Here is a 7,809-nt window from a genome sequence, read left to right on the forward strand (position 1 = left end):
CCACGATACGGAAAACCTTCCAGAGACGCCGCCGCCGCCGATCCCATCTCGGGGGATCCAGGAGATCGCCTCCGGCACCCTGCCGGAGAGGGGAATCATCTCCGGAGGACTCTACGCCGCCATGGTCGCCTCCGGTGTGATGTGTGAGTAGTCTACCCCTGGACTATGGGTCCATAGCAGTAGCTAGATGGTTGTCTTCTCCCCATTGTGCTATCATTGTCGGATCTTGTGAGCTGCCTAACATGATCAAGATCATCTATCTGTAATTCTATATGTTGCGTTTGTTGGGATCCGATGAATAGAGAATACTTGTTATGTTGATTATCAAAGTTATATCTATGTGTTGTTTATGATCTTGCATGCTTTCCGTTACTAGTAGATGCTCTGGCCAAGTAGATGCTTGTAACTCCAAGAGGGAGTATTTATGCTCGATAGTGGGTTCATGCCTGCATTGACACCTGGGACAGTGACAGAAAGTTCTAAGGTTGTGTTGTGCTGTTGCCACTAGGGATAAAACATTGATGCTATGTCTAAGGATGTAGTTGTTGATTACATTACGCACCATACTTAATGCAATTGTCTGTTGCTTTGCAACTTAATACTGGAGGGGTTCGGATGATAACTTTGAAGGTGGACTTTTTAGGCATAGATGCAGTTGGATGGCGGTCTATGTACTTTGTCGTAATGCCCAATTAAATCTCACTATACTCATCATGATATGTATGTGCATGGTCATGCCCTCTTTATTTGTCAATTGCCCAACTGTAATTTGTTCACCCAACATGCTGTTTATCTTATGGGAGAGACACCTCTAGTGAACTGTGGACCCCGGTCCAATTCTCTTTACTGAAATACAATCTACTGCAATACTTGTTCTACTATTTTCTGCAAACAATCATCTTCCACACAATACGGTTAATCCTTTGTTACAGCAAGCCGGTGAGATTGACAACCTCACTGTTTCGTTGGGGCAAAGTACTTTGGTTGTGTTGTGCAGGTTCCACGTTGGCGCCGAAATCCCTGGTGTTGCGCCGCACTACATCCCGCCGCCATCAACCTTCAACGTGCTTCTTGGCTCCTACTGGTTCGATAACCTTGGTTTCATACTGAGGGAAACTTGCCGCTGTACGCATCACACCTTCCTCTTGGGGTTCCCAACGGACGCGTGTTGAACGCGTATCACACGACGGCGTGGTGGCGGTGTCGATGGAGATCTCCGGCGGAGCTTCGCTAAGCATATGCGGGAGATGTGGTGGAGGAGAGGTAGCTAGGGTTTTGGGGAGAGGGGGCTTGGGCACCGACCCTCATAGGGGTGCGGCCAAGGTGGAGCCAAGAGTGGCCGGCCAGCCCCTCCCCTCCTCTCTTTATATAGGTGGAAGCCCCAAGGATTAGTTCAAAAGTCTCCGAATAAGACCCCAACATAAACCTTCCATATGACCAAACCTAGGGGGAGTGGGACTCCCCCTTTTCCTTGGTGGGGTGGCCGGCCACCATGGGGAGGAGTCCACTTGGGACTCCTCCTCCCTTAGGCTGGTCGGCCAAGGTGGGTGGAGTCCCTCTGGGACTCCACCTTCCATGCTGATTTCTTCCGGACTCTTCTAGAACCTTCTAGAACCTTCCAGGAAAAATACAGGATCATTTTCAAAACTAGAAAATGACTTCCTATATATGAATCTTATTCTCCGGACCATTCCGGACCTCCTCGTGATGTCCTGGATCCCATCCGAGACTCCGAACAAAACTTCAAACTCCATTCCATATTTCCATATCTACTTAAACGACATCAAACCTTAAGTGTGTCACCCTACGGTTCGCGAACTATGTAGACATGGTTGAGACTTCTCTCCGACCAATAACCAATAGCGGGATCTGGAGATCCATAATGGCTCCCACATATTCAACGATGACTTTAGTGATCGACTGAACCATTTACATATGATACCGATTCCCTTTGTCACGCGATATTTTACTTGTCCGAGGTTTGATCATCGGTATCTCTATACCTCGTTCAACCTCGTCTCATGACAAGTACTCTTTACTCGTACCGTGGTATGTGGTCTCTTATGAACCATTCATATGCTTGCAAGCTATTTAGACGACATTCCACCGAGAGGGCCCAGAGTATATCTATCCGTCATCGGGATGGACAAATCCCACTGTTGATCCATATGCCTCAACTCATACTTTCCGGATACTTAATCCCACCTTTATAACCACCCATTTACGCAGTGGCGTTTGATGTAATCAAAGTACCTTTCCGTTATAAGTGATTTACATGATCTCATGGTCGAAAGGACTAGGTAACTATGTATCGAAAGCTTATAGCAAATAACTTAATGACGTGATCTTGTGCTATGCTTAATTGGGTGTGTCCATTACATCATTCATATAATGACATAATCTTGTTATTAATAACATCCAATGTTCATGATCACGAAACCATGATCATCTATTAATCAACAAGCTAGTTATACAAGAGGCTTACTAGGGACTCTTTGTTGTTCACATAACACACATGTATCAATGTTTCGGTTAATACAATTATAGCATGGTATGTAAATATTATCATAAACACAAAGATATATTATAATAACCATTTTATTATTGCCTCTTGGGCATATCTCCAACACTGGCTGATAGCTGTAAGATCTTGCCCTCTTCTCCATTATGTGAACTCTTGATATAGCTTCGCTCCTGAGATCATCACAGAACTGTCGAATCTCCAGGAAGTGTCGGCAGTTCCTCAATAGGTGACTGGATTTTTCTCAACCGTCCTTCGGGTCGATGTAGGAGTGGAGGTAGCATGGCGCATCAAGTTGCTCCGTGGCCGATAAGTACGGTGAACGAGCGCGGCCATGGATCGGTTGCATGCCCTCCTGTCCCCGTTCGGACTGGCGAGGGCGAGGTGCCGTACGTTCTTCTTCTCCATGGTGCAAGTCCCTTCGCCTTTTCTTTCGCCCCGTCGTGAGATCGAAACTTCCTCGGCTGCCTGCTTGCGCGCTTCTGGGCGGGATTTCCAAAGTTGCTGCCGGGGTATCATCTGCCGAAACTGAAGGCCCCAATCCAGATGTATTTGTCCTAGGGAGGCGAAGAAAGCCTCCGGAATCGATGATGAAGTGAACGCCTCCAAAAGTGGCGGTCATGTCGTCACACGATTCTGCAGGAATCGGGTGTGGCGGCTTGAGGTGTGGTACGAACTCGAAGGATCCGCAGCGAATCGAGTCCTTTGGATCTGGAGGCGTTGGTGACTCGAGCACGAACGATGCGGATGTAACTGGTATCGCCGATGCCCTGCCTTGTGTCGACAGGGTTCCCACAGACGGTGCCAATTGTCGAGGGTGCTCCTCGGCAATGCCCTCCGATAGGGGCTTACGGTTGATGGAATCCTGCAAGCTGACACGAGACATCGGTTCACAGACAAGCGGGGATAGCGATTTACCCAGGTTCGGGGCCCTCGATGAGGTAAAACCCTTACGTCCTGCCTGTCTGTTCTTGATTATGATGATAATGGGTTACAATGGGGTGCCGAATAGTTCGGCTGAGATCTCGCCGAGATTGCTAAGTGCTAGGGTAACCTAGGTCAAAGCTTCTGTTGGCTAAGATTGCTAAGATTGATTGTGTCCCTCGACAGCCCCTCTCCTGGCCTTTATATAGGAGGCCAGGTCTCAAGAGGTCTAATCGAGTACGACTAGGTTTACAGTAGATCCATCTCCAGACTTTCCTTGTTCGGCTCCTTCCGTGTCTTGTACTTCAAGGAATCTTCTGCCGCACCGTCCTAGCGGCCCACCTCGCCATTGAGTGCCTTCATGGGCCTCCAACTAGGAAATACAGGATAGGGCAACATTGATTAGCCGAGGGGTAATGCCCACGTCAGGCCCTAACAAGCGTTTCTTGATACCATTGCAGATGATACCATTGGCTTTCTCGACTTGGCCATTGGTTTGACGATGCGCAACTGACACGAAGTGCAATTTGATGCCTACCTCTGCACAGTACGCCTTGAATTCCTTGGATGTGAAGTTACTGCCGTTGTCCGTGACGATGCTATGAGGTACTCCAAACCGAAAAACAATGCTCTTCACGAATTTTATTGCTGACGCTGCATCCGGTGAATTTATCGGCTTCGCTTCTATCCACTTGGTAAATTTGTCGACCGCAACGAGCATATACTCGTATCCTCCTGGCGAAGCTTTGTGTAACTTTCCCACCATATCGAGACCCCACTGAGCAAAGGGCCAAGATAAGGGTATGTGCATTAATTCTGCTGCCGGAGAGTGAGGTTTTGCGGCAAATCTCTGGCACGCGTCACAAGTGTGCACTATCTCTTTCGCGTCTTCAATTGCTGTCAACCAGTAAAATCCGGCTCGAAAAACCTTGGCTGCAATAGCTCGACTGCTTGCGTGATGACCACATACTCCTTCGTGCACGTCCTTCAGAATTATCCTTCCTTCTTCGGGTGTGACGCACCTTTGTAACACACCCGAAATCCTTCGTTTGTACAACTCCCCTTTAACCACCGTGAAAGCTTTGGATCGTCTGAGGACTCGTCTTAATTCAACTGGATCGTCGGGTATTGTTTTCCTTAGGATATATGATATGTACGCCTGCATCCATGGGATTTGCACCATCAGTACTAGATCCTGTTCCTCTTCTTCTTCCAAAGTTTCTTTCGCAGCCCCCGAGGGTTTCTCGTTCTTCTCCTTTTTTGTTGATTTCTTCGGCTTTGTGGATCTCTCTGTTATCTCCTCCCAGAACACGCCTGGAGGGACTGCAAGGCACTGCGATCCGATGTTTGCAAGAACGTCGGCTTCATCATTGCTCAACCTACTGATGTGGTTTACCTCGCATCCATCAAACAGGTTCTCCAACTCGTTATACATTTCTTTGTATGCCACCATGCTATCATTGACTGCCTCACATTGGTTCATGACTTGCTGAACCACCAATTGTGAGTCGCCAAATATTTTTAATCGAGTTGCGCCGCAAGCTTTCGCCATCTTCATCCCATGTATAAGAGCTTCATATTCTGCCTCATTGTTAGATGCGTTTGGGAACGTCATCCGTAAGACATATTTCAATTTGTCGCCTTCAGGTGAGATGAGTATCACGCCTGCTCCAGCTCCTTCTAACTGTTTTGACCCGTCAAAGTTCATGGTCCAGGTTCTCGATAAATCCGGAGGTCCTGTGTTTTGCAACTCCATCCACTCTGCGATGAAGTCTGGTAGAATTTGCGACTTTATTGCCTTTCTTTTTTCATACGTGATGTCCCGAGGAGAAAGTTCTATTCCCCAAAGGGAGACACGACCTATAGCTTCTGGATTGTTGAGTATATTGGATAAAGGCGCCTCATTAACCACTATTATCGGATGCGCCGAAAAATAGTGCCGCAATTTTCTTGCGGTTGTGAATACTCCATATGCTAGTTTTTGGTACTGCGGGTACCTCTGTTTTGAAGGTGATAATACTTCACTAATGAAATATACTGGCCTCTGCACTCCATGGAGTTTTCCTTCTTCTTCTCTTTCAACAACTAGCGCCGTGCTGACCACCTGGGGTGTGGCCGCAATGTATAGCAGGAGGGGTTCCTTCTCTTTTGGCACCACCAAGATTGGGGGTGTCGAGATTGCGCGTTTAAGATCCGCGAAAGCTCTATCTGCCTCTTCGTTCCACTGGAACTTATCTCCTTGCTTGATTAGGGCGTAGAACGGTAACGCCTTTTCTCCCAGCCTGGCGACGAATCTGCTTAAAGCTGCGACTCGCCCAGTTAGCTGTTGTATTTCTTTCAACTTTGTTGGCTTCCTCATTGTTACGATAGCTTGGATTTTTTCGGGATTAGCTTCAATCCCTCTTGATGAGACTAGGAAACCGAGAAGTTCTCCTGCAGGGACGCCGAAAGAACACTTCGTCGGATTCAACTTGAGACGAAATTTGTCGAGGTTGTCGAAAGTTTCCTTCAAGTCCTCGATTAATGTTGCCCCCTTTTTTGATGTTATGACGACATCATCAATGTACACTTGTACGTTTTTCCCAATCTGTGTTGCTAAGCATTTCTGCATCATCCGCTGATATGTTGCTCCCGCGTTTTTCAGACCAAAAGGCATTGTTTTATAGAAAAACACGCCGTAAGGTGTGATGAACGCTGTTTTAACCTCGTCCTCTTCTTTCAATCTGATCTGGTTATAACCAGAATAAGCATCCAGGAAGGAAAGACGTTCGCATCCTGCCGTGGAGTCGATAATTTGATCGATCCTCGGGAGGGGAAAGTGATCCTTTGGACAATGTTTGTTGAGACACGTAAAGTCGACACACATGAGAAGGACTTTAGTGTTTTTCTTCGGGACCAACACTGGGTTTGCGACCCACGTGGCCTCTGTATGCAGCTCCTTGATGAAACCAGCTTCTCTCAGTCGATCAATCTCCGACAGCATAGCTTTGCGGTTTGGTTCCGAAAAACGCCGCAAAGGTTGTTTGATTGGTCTCGCTACTGGATCCAAGTTTAGGTGGTGCTCGGCAAGTTCCCTGGGTACTCCTGGCATGTCAGCTGGACACCATGCGAGGATTTTCCAGTGCTCACGGAGGAACTTGACGAGCGCGCTTTCCTATGCGAGGTCCATGTTTGTTGCGATGGACGTCGTTTTCTTCGGATCTGTCGGGTGGATCTGCACTTCCTTAGAATCTTTTGCGGTATTGAAAGTTGATTCCTTGTTGGGCCTCCCTACATCGGGTAGCACATCATAATCAGTCATGAGCCTTGACGCTGCGTACTCTGCCTGCATCCCGAAAGTTTCTGATAGTCGATGAAAATCTTTGTCACATTTATCGGCCAGCGCAAAGCTTCCTTTGACTGTGATTGGTCCCTTAGGTCCAGGTAACCTCCAAAGCAGGTACGTGTAATGTGGTACCGCCATAAATCTGGCATATGCTGGTCGTCCCAACAAAGCGTGATACTGCAACGGGAAATCTACAACTTCGAATTCCAACCTTTCTATCCTGTAATTTTCTCGGGTCCCAAACTGAACATCGAGATTGATCCTCCCCAGTGGGTAAATTGGCTTCTCTGGTGTGATGCCGTGAAAACGTGTGTCGGTTGGTTTCAAATTTGCTAGGGAGATGTTCATCTTCCTTAGCGTATCTGCGTACATAAGGTTTAAACTGCTGCCGCCATCTATGAACACTCGAGATACGTCGAATCCTGCAATTACTGCTGGTAAGATAAGTGCTGATTGCCCTGGTCGAGGAACTTGCTGTGGGGTGATCCGCTATTGTGAAGCCGATGTCTTGCCCTGACCAATTTAAGTACTCAACCGTTGGTGGAGGCATCTTCTCTGCCATAAACACTTGCCGCGAGATTACCTTTTGAGCCCTGTTAGATGGCCTAGCTTTCTGAATCATCGAGACCGCGCCATTGTTGTTAGGATCAACATATGGAGGTGGTTGCAGTGCTGCCGCTATTCTAAGCTGATGTCGATTTTCGTCCGTGATTGCGGGAGGAGGTGGTAAGTGGATCTCACTCCTGGGCCCCTGGGGGTTTCTGTTTACTGCTTGAGCATTGGCTATTCCTGCGACTCGCAACATTGCCTGAAAATTGCGACAATCCTTTTGCAGGTGTCCTGACTGCCTTTTCCCGTTGCTATCGAGATAAAAATGCATATGGTACGGCCCGTTCATCATATCTTCGGGAGTTACGAAAGATCTCTGAAACCTTGACCCGCTATTTTGCATGTTATCTCTATTGTCGCCTTGCTGTGTATTACTTCTTTGGTAGTCATCTCTATTGTTTCCTCCATTGTTTCCCCGAAAACCAGCTGA

This window comes from Lolium perenne, chromosome 7, assembly GCF_019359855.2.
Source record: "Lolium perenne isolate Kyuss_39 chromosome 7, Kyuss_2.0, whole genome shotgun sequence".
In the NCBI taxonomy this organism is placed as follows: domain Eukaryota; kingdom Viridiplantae; phylum Streptophyta; class Magnoliopsida; order Poales; family Poaceae; genus Lolium; species Lolium perenne.